Source organism: Thalassophryne amazonica, chromosome 5, assembly GCF_902500255.1.
Source record: "Thalassophryne amazonica chromosome 5, fThaAma1.1, whole genome shotgun sequence".
Lineage (NCBI taxonomy): Eukaryota > Metazoa > Chordata > Actinopteri > Batrachoidiformes > Batrachoididae > Thalassophryne > Thalassophryne amazonica.
Genome location: NC_047107.1, coordinates 92,783,949 through 92,807,621, shown reverse-complemented (window position 1 = coordinate 92,807,621; position 23,673 = coordinate 92,783,949). Strand labels below are relative to the sequence as shown.

The 23,673-nt window shown below is 40.4% G+C and overlaps 1 protein-coding gene across 1 annotated transcript in view; it reads right to left on the bottom strand.

Moving 5' to 3' along the window:
• nf2a (neurofibromin 2a (merlin)) overlaps positions 1-23,673 on the bottom strand; it is a 130,464-nt gene that overhangs the window by 55,853 nt on the left and 50,938 nt on the right. The gene's annotated exons all lie outside the window — the stretch shown is intronic.

The following is a 23,673-nucleotide window of genomic DNA, read 5'->3' as shown; positions in this document are numbered from 1 at the left end:
CGAACAGTGCGGAACTTTTCTTGATAATTTTCACGGTACTCTCACTGTTTGTCTTGGATAGAACAGCGTTTATTCCATCAGTATCCACGGACACAAACCTGCTCTCCACCATGATGTTGTCTGCGATGCATCACCGCTACGCATGCGTGAAACATTGTTGCTCCGTTATGACAAAATCGGTCCTCAATCACTCATAATTTTGCCCGAAATGGTGCAGAATCAGTCAATAATGTGGCTATTGTTAGGTATGAATGATTTATTGTGAAAAGTATTGCAATTATTACACGCAAATCAGCCAATCAGAACAAAGGATTTCAGTCAGATGTATAATAATAAAAACTACATCACAGACACGAACACTGTGTCATAGAGAATAAATGGAGCCTGGTCTGCCATTAGGTCACTAATTTGCATCACACATCCAATAGCCTCATTGTTGCAAGACGATTTAAATGACAATCTTAGAGGCAGCTGAAACAGAACACTTATCACTGTGGAGAGGGTTCCAAGTTGTCACACATGCTTATAAAGAAACATGGCTGAATTACTCTCGACTGACTGGCAATGAAACATTTTATTTAGTTGGCTCATGTGTGCAAGCTGCAGCTCATGTACTGGGCTGTGAATACACATGTGAACGTCATGTGAGCATGTGTGCAGTTACTTGTTCAATGCAAGATTATACTGCAGGGACTGCAGGGATTAAAGCAAAAAATAATATTCTGACTGAAAAAGTTTCAAGGGGGGACAGGTTCTTTTTTGGTGAAAGTGGACTTTTCTCAGCATGCGAAAATTTGGGGTTTTTAATGTCCACGGATGTATTTTGGAGGGTTTGTTGATGACTATTTTATCACCCAGATTCCCCTCAATTAAGTTGTACTGCGTAATGTGTGTTGTGTCTGAATTTTCTTTTGCACATTTTCACCTTTCTTTGCATTTAACCAAATGGATATGAGAGATGTACTTTATTGATCTCACAGTGGAGAAATTATGTTTACACTCCAGTTACCTCAGACAGCAATTAGTCCACAATTATTACTTGTTTACCGTAATAATAGCACACATCAGAATTAAAGACAGCACATACACATTTGACATTGTTTATGTGCACAAAATTTGAAGAAGTCTGTTATCCGAATTGAGGCAAGTGGGTGAAGGTCACGCAGCAACCCTGAGTTGCGCCACCGTCAGCTTGAGGGGGGGAACGGGAACCAGCTGCAGCTAAAACCGCGCTGCCCCAACAGAAGGGAAAGGATGACGTGAGCAGAAGCCGGAGTAGGGGTGTGTGTGATGGGGGGTAGGAGGGGGGTGGGGAGAGGGAGTGGAGCATGCTTCAGTCCTGTGAAATAGTTTATTGTCTTTGTGAGTTGAGATAAGAAAACAGCCAAATGTTCACCAAGGCCAAAGACATTCCTCTGGAGGAAAACAGTAGGGCAATTTGTCCTTCAGGCCTGATAAGCCTGCCGTGTTGTGGTTTGAGAGGTGAAAAAACACTTTTTAAAGCTACACTTGAACAACCAAATCCCAATTATGAATTAAGAATATTCCCAATTATGAATTAAGAATATTCCCCAGCCCCCGAAATCTTCATCTTCATCTGCAAGGCACGCATCTGCTCCAAGATGTTGTCCAATTTGCATCTGAGTTCAAGAGTCATCGCAGTCTGAGAATGCACTGCCTTGACCACCTCGTTAATCATGATGGACAAGCGAGGGGCTGTGGTTTTTGATGCCGCTGTCTTGCCAATTTTCCAGTAGATCAGGGCAGCACATAAGCCAGAAAGTACCAGCCCTGCTACCATGAGACCAAATATGAATAAATCCTCGACGTCGTCAACAGAGAAAGGCGCAAAGCATGCCACACGCCACGACCCCCAGGAGTCGAGAACATAGCCCGCAGGATACGTTCCATCTGGGCAGGTAGGATCCCCCAGTCCTGACCTTCTTGTAGAAAAGATGGTGTCCATAGCATTCAGAGACCAGCTATCAATTCCATGGTTAATCCAATAGTAGTCCAATAGATCCAGTATCCAATATAATTTGAGGAATTCACAGTCTGGTGAAGTAGGGATTTGAAGGTTAAAGCAGAGAGCAGAGATAAGGGAGAGTGGAGGAGATGCGACCGCCCTCGTCGGAGTCCCAAGCTGATATCACAACCTGCGTGTTTGTTTGATAAGATTACTAATCACAAGAGCTGTAATCATTTTCATATTTTTGGCTTCCCTCATCCTAAAGTGCCTTGATGCACAAATTTGATCAGCGCCCTGGTATGCAATCTGCCGTGCAGGAGAGTAAACTCATTGGAAACTCATTGTAAACCATTGTAAACTGTGAGTAAACTCATTGGAAACTCATTGGAAACCGTTGTAAACTGTGCGCAGCTTCATGCAACTGCGGGAAGAAAATTTTAAATGTTCAAAATCTCTGTCATGCATTAATTACGTGAACTTCACGTGAACAATGCGCAAATGATTAAAAACACTGTGAGTGCGAGTCATTGCGCCAGCGCACCGCATCACAGTGCAGCTCATCTGAATGATTATGACGAGATGTTAAATATATCATAACAGGAATGAACATGCAACTGTTTTGCCAAGCCATTATAATATAAACATTACAAATAATTACCTTTTAGACTATCCCAAATGCGTTCTCCACTTGATGAAGCGCACGAGAGAGAGTAAGAGAGAGAGAGAGAGAGAGAGAGAGAGAGAGAGAGAGAGAGAGAAGCTGCAGCTGTAAGGGTCCTCTGTGATTCCGGAAGCAATTAGAGGTGTTTTCATCAGCCAAACTCTGAGAGAAAATGATTGTGTTGTGGCTTCCCTCACAAGTCTTCTTATTACACTGAACTGCTTACTCCCGTAAGATTCAGTGACTTGTCAATGATCGTTTAATATATGCATGTCCTGACTTCTCTCAAGAAAGCTGGCTGTAAAAGTGATGAATTGTATTGAAAATCATCATCATATATGTCTTAAAAATGGAGGCACTTTGTATGCAAATGGCCATAATTCCAAATGCCTACTGTGACTGTTCTGTTAAACTCTTTGAATTAAAGCTGAGAATCTACAATATGATTACATCTTGTTTGTTCCAGTTCAACTCCACTGTGGTGGTGTGCAAAAGCACAATTACAAAAGCTGTCACTGTCTAATTGCTGATGCATCTGACTGTATCTCAGTCTTTTCTGAGTAAATCTAAGGAAATTTTGAACCATCTATTTAAGACTGGCATTAAGTGAGTTGAAAAGTACTTCAACTCCAAAAGAAAACAATTAGCATTTTGATTAGACCTTCATAATTCACTGAGGGATACTGACATCAAAATTTCTTACATCTGTATGTCTCTTAAGTCTAGAAAGACTTATGCTTACATTCTCAGAGGCTGACACCAATTTGTCACATTTTCTATCAGAATAAGACTGTAGCTGTCTTTCAGATTTTGTTTACAAGACAGCATCAGCCTGTTGTTCCCAAGACGGTCAGAAAACACGAGAATAGATTCAGAAGGTTCAGTATCAGGCTCTGACAGAGACACATATTGGGAAACTACTTTGCATTGTTTTAAGACAAATACTAGAGCACCACGCTCAAAGAGCACAAAACCTCCACCAACACAAGTTGTCTGTTAGAAGTCCTGTCTTTTCATAAACTAGATTAGATGTGATCAAATGTAAGGAGTATATATTTAGTTAATGCACTTGAATCAAAGTTTTTTGTGGTGTTGTCCGGATTTTCTTTAACTTTTTCAGTTTCTGAATTCTTTTTCAGGTAATTTTCACAGAACATTGGTTAGGGCCCCTTCACACATAGTATGAATGTGGCCGAATTGCGCATGAAGTGCGCATGAAGCAGGAATCTTATGCAATATGTGTAAAATTGTAGCTGCCTCCACGCCTCGTACACCTGTTGCTATAACTATTTGTGCACCACCAACGGCTGAAATACAGTGTGCCCTGTGAGAGCCCATCAAACCCTCTCGCGGCCAAATTCCAGGTGACATGCACGCACATCTAACACTCGCACTGTGTTCCCGCGTGCACAAAACCGTCACAGCAGCATCGCTCACGCCTGCCCGTCGGCTCAATGTTTTTGTGGTTTGCTCATATGAGCTTTTCCGTTGTGATTCGCCCAAATTTGTACTTATTCGTACTATGAGTGAAAGGGCCCTTATCTTTGCTATGTACAATTTGTCTTTGCTTTTTGGCACTTGAAGACAGACAAACAGGCATAAAATTGGAATCTCCATCCAATTTTGGTGATGTAGTTAAATCCATAACAGAAATATGAGAGAGACTGAGGCATATTTGATTGGGATATAATGCGAAATGCACACCAAAATGGGCTTTTCAATATTAAATTCAAATGTCCACAAAATACACAGTCCGGATCAAATTTTGTCAGGTGATAATGAGTGCCAGTCTGCACCTCACTTTCAAATATGATAGTGATTGGAGCATCGTTGATTACGTTATAATGTAAAATATACATTACATGGGGTTTACAATTATAAACTGAAATGGCCACAAATCTGTAATCTGGATCAGATCCAGATCAAACGTTGTCAGGCAATAAAGAATACCATCCTACGTACCGCTCTCAAATATGAAAAAAATTTGATTATGAGTTATGAATTTTTGAAAATTCGTTCTATCATCTAAGATAGGGATTTTCCAATTTTCCAAGATTTTTCCTGACTTTGACCTTTGACCTTGAAAATTGAATCACTTCTTGCCAATCAGGATATGAATCGACAGTAAAATTTCATAATGATATATGAAAAATTGTGGGCTCCAGGCTGTTCACAAACAGACAAACAGATCAACAAACAGGCGAAAACACAGCCGCCACCAACTTGGTTGGCAGCGATAATAATTAACCACCTAACAATGGCTGTGTCCCCATTCAGGGTATGCACCCTTCTAAGCGCTGTGTCTTGTGAAACCGTTCAGACACAGCTGAGGATAGAACAAACCGTTCAGAAATGAGACGTCTAGGCTACAGACCATTTTGCTGTTGAGTCATTACGTTTCCCTGCCCCTACCTCGTGTCCCCTGGCAACCTTTACAGCTGTACATTCCAGCCTAGGTCCTTTTTCTTTTTTTTACCAACTGTTTTGTATTGGAAAAAAATTGCACAATGACTCATGGGAATGTTTGGGCTATGAAGGATCCACTTGATGTATCCTTCATTTGCGGTGGAAAGAAGGCTGCATTCGTCACCCACTTCACAAGCAACCTTTGAAATGGGGCAGCCTAGCTGCGCCCCTTATGACATAAACAACCGATGATTACAGCCTTCAAAGCTGCAGCCACTGAACTGGACACAGCCAATGACAAGGGTGGAGAAAGACCATTAAGAATTAGTTCTTAAGTGTATTGGGAGAATGTGTTCTAAATTGCACATGAAAAAATTAATACATAAAAACATTTGGAGCTCCTGTCAGGTCTTATCTGAGTTATCCTTTGTTGTGTTGATTGTGTCGCCACGAAGTACAAACATCACCATAATGACGTCAATTCAATTAGCAAAACAAACAGATTAAAAACCTGGAACACCAGTGCGGCAGATTACAGGATAAAGTGGCTAACAAGCATCTAATTAGACTTATTCCCTTCAGTTCCAATCTCTTTGTTCATAACCACGGCATGTGTGATGACTGTACCATCAGATGCATTATGGAAGTAGAGCACCGTGCTCGTAGCGTGCAAACCTCTGTCAACACTAGTGTCCAATTCCACAAATTTTACCTTGGACAAAAATTTTCAAGGTCAAAGTCCTGTTAGAAGTGGCTTTTCATAAGCTGAATAGATGTGATCAAATGTCAGGAGTATGTATTTATTTCATGCACTTGAATCAAAGTTTGTTGCAATCTGGATCAGATCCCGACCAACTTTCTTAGGTAGAGAGTGAATGGTTCTGTAGTTAATGTCCAATATTTGAATGACAGGTGCATTTTTGGTTGAGATGTTCCATTCAACCCAGCTGCGCCTCATTGAATAGAACATTTCATCTTTCACCTCGTGAAAAATTCTTACCATTGCACTCATAAACATGCATTATTTGTATATCAGTTTCATGACAGGCCTGTGCACCAGTAGTTCCTGGGTTGTTCCTGGCAATCCAAACCAATTTCCATCAGCTGACGATCGCAGTTTGAGTCCAGTTTGAGTTACTGATTACACCTTGTACTTTTATAAAAATAAATAAATGTAACTGCTTATCTTAGAGTGTGCAGATGTTTAGAAATGGCTACAAGAGACATTCCTGACTTGTGTAAATTTATGATCCTTTCTCTCAGATCTGCAATGAGCTGGTGGCAATTTCTCATTGTAATATGTCTTGGTGAATCTAATGAGTACTGTCAAACAAATACTTTTTATGTTGGCAAAGAGAAGCTACCACATGTAGTGGGCTTTATGACCACAATAGGATTTTGGGACTTGCTTTTGCAAGTTTGCAGGACATTTTGGAATTTTCATTTATTTTCTATACGTGCTTATTCACTTAGAACTTTCAATGCCACTCAATTACTAAGATAATGTGCTGTATATTTTCGAAGGGCAGGTCGCCCGAAATGTTACGTTTTTGTTAATAAAGCTTTTCTGTATCGGAGTGCTGTCGCTGTGCGGATCATTTGGTCTCTATCTTTGGTATAATTTTTTATGGTCCTGCACGCCTTTTTATGTGGGATGTGCTTGTCTTTATTGCATCATATGTATATTTTTCACCCATATGTAGAATGGCTTTTTCAGAAAACCCAGAGTAAATTAAAAGTTATGCAGTAAGATTCTTTTAAGTTTGTTAGTTTACCTTGTTTTTGTCTGTCAAAGGTGTTCACATTCTAACCCTGAAAAGGAACAGTTCAACAAAAATCACTGAAAAGCTCAATATTGCCATGACTTCTGCCCCTGTGTCTTATGGTGCCCCCAACGATCCATTCTGGGTCCAGTCCTTTTCCCCTTATATGCTCCCCCTGGGTAATATCATCAGAAAATTTAGCATTTCATTCCATTTTGATGCAGATGACTCCCAACTGTACATTCCACTTAATCTGGCAACTCTATGCAGTCTCTTTTAAACTGTCTTGAGGAAATTAAAATCTGGACGGCAAATAACTTCCTTCACTTAAATGAGAACAAAACTGAAGTCATTGTTTTAGCCCCTCAAAATCCAAAAATTGTATTCCTGGAACCCTTGGTCCCCTTGCCCGTGTCAAATCTCTTTTGAATACCAGTTCAACCTTGACAAACAAATTCCATCTGTTGTAAAGACCAGTTTTTAATCAATTAAGAATTATTGCCAAACTAAAGTCTGTTCTGTCCTGTAATGATCTGGAAAAAGTCACTCATGCTTCATAACCTCATGACTAGACTACTGTAAATCCCTTTATTTGGTCTCCCGCTAAATCTGGCAACACAGCTTCAGATAGTTCAAAACGCAGTACCTAGGCTGCTTACTAAGACTAAAAAAACGTGAGGGCATCACACTGGTCCTAGCCCCCTCACTGGCTCCCAGTCCAGTTTAGGATTCAATTAAAGATCTTATTGATGGTATGTAAGGCTATTAACTCCCTGGCCCCCAGTTATATAGCTGATCTCATCCATTTCAAGGTAGCTACCAGGTCTTCTAGGTCTTCCAGCCAAGGTCTCCTTCATCTCCCATGGTCCCAACTTAACAAAAAGGTGACTGAGCTTTTGTGGTTGCTGGTCGTCGGCTGTGGGACTAACTGCCACCTGAATAAGAAAGGCCCCCTTGATTACACTTTTTAAATCCAGGCTCAAAACACATCTTTTACTCTGGCTTTCCCCACATTTTAATTGTCTTACCTTGTTATGTCTGTAATTTAATCGTTGTCTCTCGATGTCAGTTGAGTGTAAATTGTTGATTTCTAAGTGTCAGGATGTGAGTTTTTGCCTGGTTTTATTCTATGCCTTGGGTTATGTTTATAGGGTTCTGTGGCTTTCTTGTATGTTCATTCTCTTGTTGGGTTTTTCCTGCCTGTGTTTGTCTGGTCCCTGTCTCTCTCGTCTCCCTCTCCTGGTTCTTGGTGGCGGCGTTTTCCCTCTCTCTGGCCACACCTCACCTGGGTGTATACAAGCTCTTCAGTTTGCTCTGCCTTGTGCCTTCTCTCCAGCTCTGTTTTGTGTATTCTCGACCTGCTTGCCTCTCGTGTGTTTTTGACCACCTGCCCGTATTACCGACCACGCCTAAGCCTGATATTCCATATACTTTACTCTTGTTGGACTGCCTTTTTGTGTACCGGACCCTGTTACTACTTCAGTGAACTGTTTTTACATACAGAGTGCTTTGTACGAGTGCTGCACTTGTGTCCAGCCATTTCCGTCAACCAGACCTGATAGCAAGTGTACTTTCTATTATTTTCTTACTTAATGGATTATGTATAGCACTTTGGTCAGTGTGAGCTGTGTTTAAATATGCTATACAAATAAATTTTACTTACTTACTTACTATGACATTCATGTCCGAGATGAGTGTATAAAAGTGCAGCTTTGTAAGGATCCAACAATGACCATTAACCAGTGGTGGGCACAGTTCCGATAATCCGATAACAGATAATTATTGAAGATAATCTTTTTAGATAACTTTAAAAACCATTATCGGACTAATTATCTTCCGATAAATTTTTATCCATAACTTTTAGACCGATAACGTAGTAAACAAAGCTGAACAGCAGCAAACATTTTTTAAATTTAAAATCAGTTGAGCTCCTACCTGTTAAAAGTTTCTAACAGATGTATAGTTCCACCCTCTGCAAACAGAAGAGAGCTGCTTCCAGAAGAAACCACTCTATCCTCTGCAGGCAAAGGAGAACTGGTCACACACACACACACACACACACACACAAAAAAAAATCATTTCCTTTAACACCATACTGATATGCTGACAATATCACCCAAGTCATCCAGAGGCATACATTTTTAATTTATGGTTCAAATTTTAACCAAACTAATTTTGGACAAGTTATTTAAAATTACTGTCATGTCTGAAGTTTTATAAAGTGAAAATATCAGCTATATGTTTTAGTTTTAAAGTAATGTGCTAATTTTTAAGGTTTTAGTGAGCACATGCTGCATTATGGGGTAGGATAGAGTAATCTCAATACGTTCACGACAGGACAAATGCATTTCAGACACTCTGTTCAGGCTCTACGGACAACAGCATTAAACTCTAGTGCCTAAAACTCTCGTGAATATATTCTCTGGGTTTATAGACGTTGTTATTGTATTTGTGTTTGGTAAATTCCACGCATCTTAAATGTAGCAGACACGGATTATCTGGAATTTTGTTTTGGCAAGTTTTCAAGGCCTCTACTTCCATCTACTGGCCAGTAGTGTTCATGGCAGTTCATGGAAGTATTCGTCCTGAAGCTGAGCAGACACTGTATGATATTTTAATCACTGTACTCTGTTTCAGTTCAAACTGTACCACAGAACTGCACGGTGTAAAAGTTCAGAGCACCCGATTTATGTTCTCACACACATTCTTATGTTCTCACCACACGCTGACTCGTGTTTCCAGAAGCAAAACGTAAGCTTTTTTTCCAAACTTAATTTACAAAAACTCTCGATGGGAGACATCAAAGTTTAAAAACAAAACAAAACAACAACAACAACAAAAAAAACATTACAAGACAGCTCTGCGGTGTTTGCACATGCACAGTGTGAGCGACTGGATGCTTGTAGCTCTTCAGCAGCAGGATACCCTCACGATGGCCGACCAGAATAATATCAAACAGGTTTGATTTCATTCGACCATACGATTGGCGATCAGGAGGTGGTCGTGAGATGTTAAACGCAGCTTGTTACTCCATGTACACTACACGATGCAGGACGTACAATTAACCTGAAACTCGGCCCAAAAAATTCTCGCACGAATGAAAAATAAGCTGAAAAACGGCCAAAACTCGCACAGCGTAAAGTCAACATTTATGTGTCAAGACAATATTGAGTGCACGTTTTACACCATAAAACGTGCGCACTGGCCTAATAAAATGAGCGCACATTCTTTCCACATGCAAAATATTTTGTGATGACACTTCAGGGCTCTGTAAAATTGCCTGTTTTTACAAATAAAAATGGAATATTTTACAAAAGCACATTTATCTGTAAACACCGACACACGTCACATTAACGTGTTGGTTTACATAATGAATGACTGAACCAATCAGTGTTTAGCAGAGGCACTTTTACCCAGAATCCTTTGCGATCTGCCTGTTTTATTACAAAACCTCAGAATTAGTGCATTATTCAATAGTAAAAGATATATGTTATATTTAACTTTGTACAAATGACAGAACTGACATTAATGGAATTATTCTATCAATATTCACACCAAACCACAAGTCAGCATGACTTTATTTTCCAAGACCTCCACCTGACCGAAGCGTTGTGATTGGTAGAGAGCTGGCTTTGTGGCTTTCTGTGCTGGAAGCCGTGTAGTAAACAAGAGCTTCCAGCAGGGGGCAGGATGTTCAAACATAGAAGTGCGGGCTCATTTTTTGGGTCTGTTGTTGCTTTGATGCTTCCAAAAGTGATCGTGGTGTTTTAACTGATATTCAGCTTGTTAGTAGTTGCAAATGTACCAGAGACAATACTGAAATTTATCGGTTATCTGTAACTTCCGATACATTTTTGGTTGGTTTATCATTATCAAAGATAACTTTTCAGTTATCTGATTATCTGTTATCGAAGTAAATGTTTTGGTTATCTGTGTCCACCACTGCCATTAACTAATACTAAACCTATGGTTATTAGATGGTCACTACCTGATGGATATTTTTGTGTATTCACTACATACACTTCCATTAACAATATGAAGTTAGAGAGAGCAAGTAGAGCAATACATCACATCATCTGCCTTTAAATAAAACACCCTGTCAGTGCTTTTGAAAAAAGCTTTAACTTCAACTTGTGCCTGCACTGAAGTGCCTCTGAAACTACCAGGTAAATTGGCTGTATCATTCTCATGTCGCTTCTCATTGTCCGCCTGCTAACACAGGTACACTTGATGGAGCTTTGTGCCCCACATAATGACAGCTCAGTCAGGCAACTGAAACAAAATTTAACATCTCTCTTGGTAACCAGCTGCCAAGTAATCATACTAAAGAAGACAGACACTGCCACACTTTTATACCACCCCCCATGTTTATAGGACCTGTCCACTGAATTTCTGGAATGTAATTAGTCTGTAAATGTGTCTAATATGTCAGATGTCCCTCCTGTTGGGAGTGAGGGATTTGTCTTGCGGCTATACCAAAGCAGTTGCACCAATTGTGACTCCTACAATTTTCCAAAGATGTTGTTCTTGGAAATCCCAATTAACACTTTTAATGTACAACTGCACCTACAGACTACAAATCAGATAACTCTAAAACTTCTGCAGACCCAGATCTGGACTGAATGCACCTATAAAAGAAAGGACGGACCAGACTCTATTGGTAATTCCTGATTCACCGGCAAGATTTTAAAAATGTCAATAGGTTTTCAATGCCTGAGAGACCCCATACATGGCGATTAAAAAAAAAAAAATTCACAGCTATAACAGTTTTGGTTGTACAGTGTACGGTGTGCAGCCACATGGTAAAGACAACACAGCACATACGAACAGATTTTTATTCAAGAGCATTCCCAGGACAGATGGGAAATCTCACAAAACCTCTCCAGATCAAACGTGACTTCCGAGTATACCCCGTCACACTCGAGGCCGAATGCTGTCCGAATTAAAGTTTGGTACACATTCCAGAAGTGTCGAGGTGCATTCAAGGACATCAGACAGCATTCTGAGAGGAGTCTAAAACAAGCCGGGCAGATTCCTGTGGCCACCCTGAATGTTTTGCACATGTGCAAAACAGTCGAGATGGAAAAATATCAATCAGTGGTTGGAGTGCAGTGCAGTGTGACTGCAATCTGACTGCAATCTAAATATTCGTACGACATGCACACAGCATTCGAAGCATTTTGATCGCCGTTTGAGGGCAGTTTGAAATGATCCGCCATTTCGGATGCTGGATGAATGTCCTGACTGTGCATGAACGCACCACGTGCGCACATCGAGTGCTGCTGGATTATAACTCCTCCACCTGCAATCGGACCGCACTCGTACGGCAACGTAAGTACATTTGTCATATTCTCACTGCATTCTGACAGCTGTCTCTGTAATTCTAATGTGTTCCACCTACATCTGTACTGGGTTTGGAGGCTCATGTGCACGGCCGTGTGCACAAATCAGTCGGAGTGAATAGGAGCACAGTCTGAGTATTCGGACAGCTGCTCTGCGCAATTCTTATTCCCTACCAAATGTGGCATGAATTGTGGATTTTTAACATTACGCCTGGTTCGGCTTAGCTCGTGCTCATTCGTAAGTGTGATGGAGACCCTTAACATGATGAACAAGAATAGCAATGGCAATAGTTCGCAGACTATTTTGTAAATGAGAAAAAGTGGATACAAAAAGAAAGGCGTTGGTTAAAGGAGTTTGAGGGCGCTGGACTTTGTTTCCTGGTGCGCCATGACAGCTGTTGAATTTTGGATTCCCCTCCATGCTTCCATCACCTCACTTTCTGACTGGCTACACGTCATATTCAACAGACTGCGTGTCTCATTTGTCCCTTGGGGCACCTCACATGCTGGGATGTTGGGCCAAGACAATCCAAAATATTGAATTCACAATTTTTAGGTCTGAGCTGCTGTGGTCCCGACGTCCTTCTGAGCAGACTAGAACATGCTTAACACACAACAGGAACATTTGATAAGATTACCTTTACAGCCATCACGATAGTCAGAGCTTAATTAAGATTGTTGGAACAGGAAGATCGGGCCAGAAATTGGCATGATTATGATTAACTTGGCATAAGGGGTCTCTGGTTTTTGGGTTTCCAGGGGGAACATCAGCTATTTTCTATGGCTTGTTATGCCGGCAGCAGCATTTCGACAAGTTACTGAAAAAGATTTTGGAGGCTGATTAAGATGCCTGTGATGTCCCCTCAATCGAGACTAGGTGGTGGTTGAAAGGACAATGATGACTAAGCTATCATCCGTGATGAAAAATATGTTCCATCCCATGCAAGACCCTGTGACAGCACTGGGCATCTCCTTCAGTGATAGGTTACTTCACCTCTTCCTAGTCCTGTCACAGTCACACATACGAGTATATGTAATAACAATTTATACTAAACTGTACACTATAGATTTTTCCGATGTGCAAACCCAACCAATAGTGTAGTCATTTATTAAATTTTGCTTTTTTATTGATGCTTCTTGCTGTCACGTTATCACCTTTGCAGCTATAATACTGCATATTTCTCCACCATGGGATTAATAAAGGATTATCTTAACTGATCTTTGCTTATCTTATTATAGAGGTTGCAGAGCCAGCAGAAGAACATTTTGACATTTTGGGAAATAACTCTCTTTCGCTGATTTAGTCTTTCCTGGAGTTAGATTACAAAACCAGTATCAATCTCATCTCTATCCATCCAAGAGTGTGATGCAGCAGCTCTGCAATACACTGAGTTGATTTTGGCACAAGTACTGTAAACAAGAAGAATTACAAGTCATAAAAGTTCAGCTGAGTTTCACTGTGTATTCAGTTCAATTTCATGGGAATGTTCAAAACGTGAACACAGACTTGGAGGTAGTAGATACAAAGATCACAAATTTTGTTGGTCAAGATCCAATAACAACAACAACAATACACTAATTCAATGCATAGTGTAATTGCCTTTTAAGACATAATGGGCCCTATTTTCAGACTGTATGGCATACAGTCTGAAACACATTGTGAATATCCAAATGGCCAAGTGCAGGTGCCTATTTTTGAGGGAAAACCTGAGCGCTGGGTTCAAAGGACTTTAATTATGGCTCTACATCATGCAAGAGCATGCTGTCTGCTTTCTGTCAGCATTTAATGACATTAAACAATGAGAATGTCACATGTCATCCTGTTTAAAAAGGAGTTCATGAGGTGAACCGCACTATGGTTTTGAATGGATGCACGGGAAAGGTATGGAGATGATTTCTAATGAGACTGCTGATCTACATAAGCAAGGACATGGGGAGCGAGCATGCACTAAATCAGATGACCAAAAATCATGCTAGATATTGCTATGACAGTTTGATTTCCAGCTTTGCAAATACTGAGTCCTTTAACCCAACTTTGATGGCTGACAACTATCCACTGACCGTGTATGAGTGATTAAATTTTAGTGGTGATCCGGATCATGATCCAGATCCAGGAATTTTTTAAAGGATTCTTCACCATTGCGGGATAGGGGGAATTTTGACATTGTAGTTTATAACTCCATAAAAACAATGCAGAAAGGCTTGAAAAATTAGGGTGTAACATAGTCAAATGTTCTATCAAACCACAAAGTTTGGTGATGATCAGATCCGGATTCCGGATCTGGTGATCCAGAATATGCAAAAATATAGGGAAAATAGAAAATGTGTCAGTGTGAGGTGACAAATGAAGCTAGAGATGCACAACTAATACCAAATTGTAGCTGAATCTGTACTGATTCAGTAAGGTGTCATCAGATTTGATGTAGCTTCAAATGTTATGGAGCTAGATCCAGAAGAAAACCGCCATTACCGAAAAATCATTTTTATCCAATAACTTTTGAACTAATAAAGACATAAAAGTGATTCCAAGTTCTAGTAGTATGTTTTCATGGTCAAGGATGCCAAATATAAAGGAAAGAAAAGTGTATGTATCATAGTTTTGGTTGTAACACTGAATTGTTGAATAGATCACTGTGCCAAGGAGGGAATCTCTTTAGGGTCAGTGACCCTATGGCCTTGTGTAGCACATGCAACACTTAAAAATTAGTTCTATTTCAGAATTTACTGTTATTTATTTAGAGATGTGTTTCATAAATGTTAAAAAAAAAAAATTCATATATTTGCAGTTTAGTTGAATAATAAATTGAATTTTGTCTTATTTTTTTTGTCTATAAGCACATGCAATATCAGTATCAGTGCTCAGATGACAGTAGCTTCTGGGAAAGGTGCAAGTTGCAATAAACTGTGATGCCAAGTGCTTTAGGATACATGCTATCCAGTCACAGCAGATGAAACTGTTTTTACTAGCAAACATCATTGTTAGACTTTTTTAGGTTCAATGATTCCACGGCGTGTAGATGTTATGGCGTCAGTGACACCATGGCCTTGGCGGAGGTTTGCACTCTCCGAGTGCTTCCAGTTCGTTTTGTTTTCTCCATTAGATGTTTCTATTATTGTATTGCAATTTGTGTATTCAGTTCAATTTCATGGTTCTTTTATGCACTGCAATTATGCACAGGATGTATGTGTGTGGTGAACCTGGTAAAGCTGCAGCTGAGAGCTGTACTCTTAATATACTACACTGTAAAAATGAATGAAGTCTGTTGTTTTACAGGTGGCACGGTGGCTTAGTGGTTAGCACAAATGCCTGACAGCAACAAGGTTGTGGGATCACTTCTATGTGGAGTCTGCATGTTCTCCCTGTGTCTGCATGGATTCCCTATGGGATTCCTCCCACATCCAAAGACATGTAGGTTAGGTGAACTGAAAACTTTAAAATGACCACAGCCATGTGTGTGTGTGTGTGTGTGTGTGAATGCATTTGTCTGTGTATACATGGCCCTGTAACAGACTGGTGTCCTGTCCAGGATGAACCCTGGCTTATGCCCTGTGACTGTTGGGATAGGCTCCAGCCCCTCACCTCCCGGTGAGCCTTAACTGGAGCAAGTGGGTGTAGAAACGGATGGATCTGTTGTTTTTAAGTTTAAGAAATGGCAGATGTGGTTGCCAGAATGACTCTGTAACAAATACAGTAAAAACGTCAAGTCATGTCCAGGAGCATATACTGGTGCTACACTTCGCCACATTCACAACAACACAGAACTGCCTTCGGCCCTGAATGTCAACCGCTCAGGCAGACATCTGGTCCAGGTTTAGGGGAGGTGATGGTCTAGTGGTTAAAGTAGACCTGCACTGAAATAAATGCAGTCAGATCTTTGGACCAAAAATGACTTATATTTACACATAAGATCCTTCTGAATGTAGTAAAGTAAATCTGCAAGCCCAGATCTGTCATTCAACGGAGAAATCTTCATTTAAAAATTACAAATTTACAGCTAAAATTTAGCCCTCCGCAAAACTGTCAGCACATCCGGGAAAAGACCCTATCCCAGCATGCATTGCACACCAACTGTAATTTGTGGATTTACGTCAGTTTGCATCTGCACCTTTTTATTATCTTATACGGAAGGATCTACTTTTTTTAAAACTTCACATTGTCTTTCGGCACGTTTGGTGAGTACACATTTCTTTTATTTGTGCTTGAAAATTATTTGGGGGGACTTTTTCATACGCCCGTTTGATTGAGTGGTGTCGCATTGAAAATCTACTGTCTTTCGCCTCCGGTGTTACTGTCGCAGGGTACGGAGACGGGACCCGCAAAGAATCCAAGTCATTAAAAAGATATAAACCTCTCTCAGCGGCCACGGAGCTCTGCGGCTCTGATTACCGAGACGTGTATAACAGTAACATTACTAACAGATAAAATCAATTTCAATGCGGGATCATACTGAAGGGGGAGCGCTCCGTCTTCTGCCGGACGTCACTGCAATGACTCAGATGTACAGTTTTCGCTGAGGGCCAAATTTTAGCTGCAAAGGGAATCAATCCCATGACCTTCTTGCTGTGAGGCAACAGTGCTAACCATGAAGCCACTGTGCTGGCCCCAGATAAATCAATCAATCAATCAACTTTTTTCTTGTATAGCGCCAAATCACAACAAACAGTTGCCCCAAGGCGCTCAGATAAAGATAAAGACAACTGAATTGTCTTGAACTGAATTTTCTTTCCCATTGTGTATCATTGAATTTGTTGGTCTGTTAGTACTTTAGTATCTACACCTGCTGTCCGGACAGACCTATGGTTAGCGAGTTATGTGGTATGTTAGATGCCATAGGATTTACGCAACCCATAAACAAGACTACTCATTTACTGGGCCATACTCTCAACCTTATTTTATCTTATGGGTTTTCTGTTGATAACATTGAGATTGAGAATGCTACCTTGTCTGATCATAAACCTATTATATTTGATGTCACCCTCTCCAATCCTCTGCATACTGTCAGAGCCCTAGGCCGCTGTTCTGTCACATTAACTCCATACTGCAGTACAGTTTTCTGACAGCTTTCAGAGCAAGGCGGCTAGAACTGCTATTTCAACAGCTGTGTCCTTTACCTCTAGTCCTGATGAATTATTTGCCCTCTTCAATTCCTCCTGCTCATCCATATTTGACTCTGTAGCTCCTCTCAGATATAAACACCCTAAACTCAAACCTCAGTACTGGTTAGATGATGCAATAAAATACAAATTAATTATTTAAAAATCATACAATGTGATTTTCTGGATTTTTTTTAGATTCTGTCTCACATAGTTGAAGTGTACCTACAATAAAAATTACAGACCTCTCCATTCTTTGTAGGTGGGAAAACCTGCAAAATTGACAGTGGATCAAATACTTATTTTCCCCACTGTAATTAGTAAACATTTTGATAGACCCAAAATTTTGTTTAGCTACAAACTCAATCATCAACCCCCCAAATTTCCCCAGTGGCTGACGTTTCCAACAATACCTGTGAGAAATTCCTGAAAATAGAGACTATCAGGTCTCTATTTACCCCTGCCGCATTTGTTACTCTACCTGTTTGCTCAGGTGCTACAGCCATTTTTAACCAATTTCAACATTTCTTTTGCTGATCTGAGGGACGTAGTACTGCATATGAAACCTGCAGCATCCCCTCTTGATGTTTTCTGCCACATGTCATACAGGATGTATTTGATGTAGTTTTCCCCAACATTCAAGTAATTATTAATTCATGTCTTGCATCTGATACCGTCCCTGCATGTTTCAAGCATGCAGTTGTTCAACCCTTGCTTAAGAAACACAACATTGGTGATAAATGCCTAAAAAAAAACTACTGTTCCGCTTCTAAGCTTCCTTTTATTACCAAGGTGTTGGAAACAGCTGCTTTCCTTTCTGTCCACTCATAATATATTTGATCCTTTTCAGGCCGGCTTCAGGGCCCTCCACAGCAGTGAAACAGCCCTGCTTAAAGTGACAAATGATCTGCTACTCACTTTAGATTCTGGTGATAATGCTGTTCTGATTTTATTGGATCTTAGTGCTGCCTTCAACACTGTAGATCACAATATTCTCCTTGACTGCCTTGAACAATGGGTTGGTATTAAGAAGACAGCACTACTCTAGTTCTGCTCTTATCTTAAGCATAGGACATTTCCCGTGTCTATTGGTCAGTTCTCCTCATCCTCTGCTCCTGTCCTATGGGTCCCTCAGGGGTCCAGCTTCGGTCCAGTGCTCATCTGCCAGTATATGCTCCCATTAGGGGACATCATCGGAAAGTATAACATCTCTTTTCATTTTTATGCATATGACTCACAGTTGTACTACCCCCTAAAATCTAGGAACTCCATACAGTTTCTCCTCAACTGTCTTGAAGACATTAAAGGCTGGATGGCAACTTCCTCCGGTTAAACAGTGATGAAACATAAGTAATCATTTTTGGTCCTCCCAAATCCAGAAACACTGTTACTCATAAAATAGCTAATCTCACTTCATATGTCAAACCTTATGCAAGAAACCTGGGTGTCATTCTTCACTCAGAGCTCTGTCTTGATGGACAGCTAAGCTCTGTTGTTAAGAACAGCTTTTATCAGTAAAGAATCTCTCGTCTGAAATCTTTCCTATCATATAATGATTTAGAAAAAGTAATCCATGCCTTTATTACATCACGACTGGACTACTGCTGCAATGTCCTCTACCTTGGCATTCCTCAATCTCCACTAATACGTTTGCAGATCGTCGACTGTTGACTGGTGGTAGGAAGCGTGAACATATTACCCCATCTTGAACATAACAATGTGTCTGACCATAACAACAACCAGACTGATCCCATCTTGGCCTCCTTACACTGGCTCCCTGTTTTTTTTAAAATTCAGTTTAAGGTTTTATTAATGTTTTAAGGCTCTTCATAGGCTGTATTTCTAACCTCATCCAGCCACACTCAGTCCCCAAGTAACTCTATTCTCAGGCAAAGGTCTTCTCCATGTGTCGCTGTCATGTCTCATACAGAGAGGTAACAGAGCTTTTGCGGTTGCTGCCCCTTCGCGGTCACCACCCCACGACTGTGGAACCAATTGCCTACAAATATCAGATGCGTCCCCTCCATTTCTGTCTTTAAAACCAGGCTAAAAACCCACCTTTACTCTCTGGCCTTTCTAGCCCCCTAATTTTCCCATCCCTTGTGTTATTCTGTGATTATCCCTTGCTGCTTTTTTTCCTTCGGTTTCATTCTATCTATGATAATATATTTTATATTTTGTTTGCTTTAGTATTTATCTACCTTTTGTACAACATTTTGGTCAGTGGAAGTTGTGTGTAAATGCGCTTTATCAATTAAATGTACTTATTTACTATAATGGAATATTCATATTCAACAATTGATCTCAAACAATAATGTCTTCATTGTACACCAAAAAGAAACGAAATGGCCTTGTCATTCTAATACTTATCAAGGAGACTGTACAAGAGTCTCTCACACAACCAAGAAGAAGTCTGCAACTATTTGCAGTAAATAAATCACAAATAAGCACATTATGCGCCACAGGCAGCTGTCTACAGCAGTGAATTACAACAGCTGGAGGGTTAGTGCAGAATTTTGAAAATGTTCAAAACATTTTATTAACTGCAAACTATGTGCATGATCACCACAAGACTGTTGGCAGCTTTCTCACACTGTCTGCAGTTGTTGCGAGTAAAGGCAGACAAGGAAAAACACCCTAGACAACACCAAATGCAAAATTGGGATATCACACAACCTGCAACAATATTTCAATGAATTAAGTATGTTATATAAAACAATTGCCAAATCACTTTTGTTGCACGGTGTCAGAAAAAAAGAAAAATACAGCATGCAATGGTGTACACTCATTCACCATATCCCTTGTTCCCACCTCCTGTCTGACTCTTCGACCATCTTGAGGGCAAGCATCTCTGCCTCTAGCATCTTCTGCTCCATGATCCGTCGCTCTTCCCGGCCACGAATGGCAGTGACCTTGATGCGCTGCATCTCTGTCTCAGCCTCAGCAGCTTTCTGGGCCAGCAGCTTGGCCTCCTCCTCTGCAATCTGGGCCTTTTCTGCCAGCAGGTCGGCCGTCTGTTCAGAACGCAGCTGGACAGAAGGATGAAGAAGTGCAACAAAAGAAGGGAAAAGGTACACAATTAAAAATGGAAAAGAATATGTGTAAAGTAGAAACAAATGGGACATCAAAGAAATGAGTGATGCATAACAATTTTTTTAAAAGAGCAGAAATTGAAGAGGGAACAAGGCAGTAATGACAAATGTGATATGGAAACAGTACATAAATGACAAGAGCTAGAGGCAGGATTAGAAATGAAAAAGGATGGGTTTGAGAGGACCTGACACTATTTGCACTGGTTTCAAATATGGTGTTTGAGTTGAATGTATGACACAATATGGTGTCCAGCTAACAAAATGAATCTTACCAGAGCCTCATTGGCCATGTGGGCCTCATCCTGTAACTGAATTAGCCGCCTCTCCAGTTCATCTCTGGCCCTCTCTGCCTCCTCCCTCAGCTGCTTTTCCCGCTGGAGATGCTGCCTCTCAAGCTAAATAAAACAAATTAATAAGGTGTATGGACAAGAATATGCAGCAGGACCAAGAAATAACAGGCAGCAAACAAACAATGGACAATATGCAAAAAAAAAAGGAAGCAAGGAAAAAAGAGAGACGGTTTTAACAGGTCCCCCATAAATAAATTACATAGCATGTGATCTTGATACATGTGAGTGTCACTAAAGAAAGGGAACAACTCAGGAGATGCAAACTTCAAACCCACACACTGTCCAAGAGGTTAAATTACAGCTGGACAGAACATTTTATGTGGCACAATTTGGTTGAGTCCAAACCCTTCTCTCTCTTTTCATGAAAGTACCTGTTTTCTGGCTCTTTCTTCTCTGGCTTGGGCTTTCATCTGCTGTACTTCAAGAGAGTCTACCCTCCGCCGCCGCATGAACAAGTCGTGGTTCCCAATGCACAACTGGAGGATCTGCACAAGGCAGCAAAAACCACAGAACAGTGCTTTACAATGATCTATCAAAATCAACCATCGGAAACGTTAACTGCCATGGCAATGAAGTTAGACATACAGTATATGGAAAGTAATGCTGTGTTGTCACACTTCTAAATCAAAGAAAAAGCAGGTAATCTCACCAGTTTGTTGACCCTCAACCGTGAAGAGTTGAATTTGAAAACACTGGTTTTCTTGTCCAAAGGTTTAATGGTAAACTAAATATTGACACAAGACAAGAGGGAAAAGAACATCTTACACATTCAAGTGTCATCAGCTCTCATTAAAACACCAGTATTGTACTCATCTTAATCACAAAGTAAAAGACTAAATTCTCACACCTCCTTGTCACTGTAGGAGATGTTGCGGATCTCATTCCATGGGAAGGAGCATTTGGGTGTCAGCCTGTTGTCTGGGTCATAAATGTGCAAGCCCAGGGCATCCACTCCCAGAAGAAGATCTGTTCCCTTTTTATTCTAAACAATACCACAGCCATAGACCAACAGAATAAACAAAGTGTTTTACTATCCATCTGTTCTGGGAGATGACGAAAAAGCTGTGTGACATTCCTTCCAGGCACCATTCATTGACACAAGGATTTGACAGCATTTTGCACTGCAGTGCCTTTGAATGTCAAAGCTATTTGCTCGAGCTGAGCTCAAAAATACAAGACACTGGGTATACACATCAGTCAGTGCTTCTTCATTAAAAAGTAATACTGATGTATTGTGTATGGAATGATGGTGGGAAGGGCAGACAGATATATATGGATTTGAATAAAGTTGTGACCCAAGAAATATTTATATTAAAGTTGTACCAGGGGCTTACTCTTTTCCTAGGGGTAGGCGGTATGACCTAAAATTAATACCACTGTATTTTTCACGTTTTGGATGGTGATGGTATTATGTCACGGTTTTACTAGTTTGAACAATATGCCACCTTTTTTTAGTGCATTCCTTTGGCTTCTCCATTTTTGCTTGGAGTCCCCACACCAGATCCGAGGTGAATGTGCTTGTTGATTTGGCACAGGTTTTATGCCGGATGTCCTTGCTGGATGAACTCCACATAACATGGAGAATGGACACAGGTGGTTTTGAACTGGGAACCTTCTGATTTCAAAGCAAGTGCACAAGCCACTAGGCCACCACACTTGACCGAAAGTTTAAACTTGACTGTTTTGTTTTCAAATCTGCGCATTTAAAGTTAAAAATTAGGTGAAAGACTTAATGAATCAAAGATATTTACAATTTTATTTGCTTAAAGGGTCTGTGCCTATGTTAATTAATGATAGACTTAAACAAGTCGGCATCACAATAAGTGCACTTTCAATCTAACCACTTCAGTGACTATTACAGCATGTACCATTGTGAAAATTGCTACTACCTGCTGCAAATGAGTGATATGTTTTCCGCATTTAGTGCCCGTTACTACACTGGATAACAATAACATTGAGGATGCCCCACTGGCTGTTTCTGCAACACCAAATATTCCGTGTCTGCTATGTTCAGTCCGTGTGGAATTTCATAAACCCAAACTCAATCTAAGGCATCTTATATATATTACTTTGGAACCACCCCCGAAACCAAACAGTAAAAATGCCAACCCTAGTGAAGTCCTTAGTTTTGGTTACATTAACAAAAGGTCACTGTATAAAAATCACAAATGATAAATGATCTAATTATGGAACACCACCTGGATATGATTGGTTTATATGAAACCTACCATCATCTTCCTGTTAAACAAAACCAGCCCACCTATGTACACATTTAATCACATCCCTCACGATAAAAGCAAGGTGGAGGTGTTGCTTTTATTTGTAAATCTGGGTTTAGTTTACTGACTCTTGGGGGTCTAAAATACTGTATAACTCGTTTGAACATTTGACTCTCTGCTCTTAGATTAGATAGAAGTTATTTTTCTGTTGGTTAGCATACCAGTGTAGTATAGAACTATGCTTCCTGTCTTTTTAATTCATATTATTAGAAATGGAATATGCCTGGCCTCACTACATCTAAATTCTGGGTCTGTTAGTGAAGCACAGCTGCCAGTCATCACCTTAGTAATCTCTCTGCTTCCCTGTTGATTTACTGCTGGTGAACTAATGCCTCAGGTGCAGTTATTTCTGGCAAACTGATTCTGCTCTTTTTCTCTCTGTTTGAGGCACTGACCACACCTTTGATGGATGCTGGACTCTGCACCCCAGGGTGCCGGACTGACCACAGGATGCCCTGCCTGTTGCACAATGACTGGAAGTTGTGCTTCTTTGGGACCTAACCGGTACTGGACATGGACATTGATAGATTAAAAGACCCAAGATTAATGCTTTTTAGTTCAATTAAGGACTTTTTTGCTCTTCTCTTTTTCTGTTTTTCCATTTCTTCTGTTTCTTCTGTTTCTTAATAAATTGTAAATAATCTGTAAAAACCTTGTATCTCTAAGCAGTGGGTCACCCCTGAGTCTGGCCTGCTGAGATTTCTTCGTCATTATCAC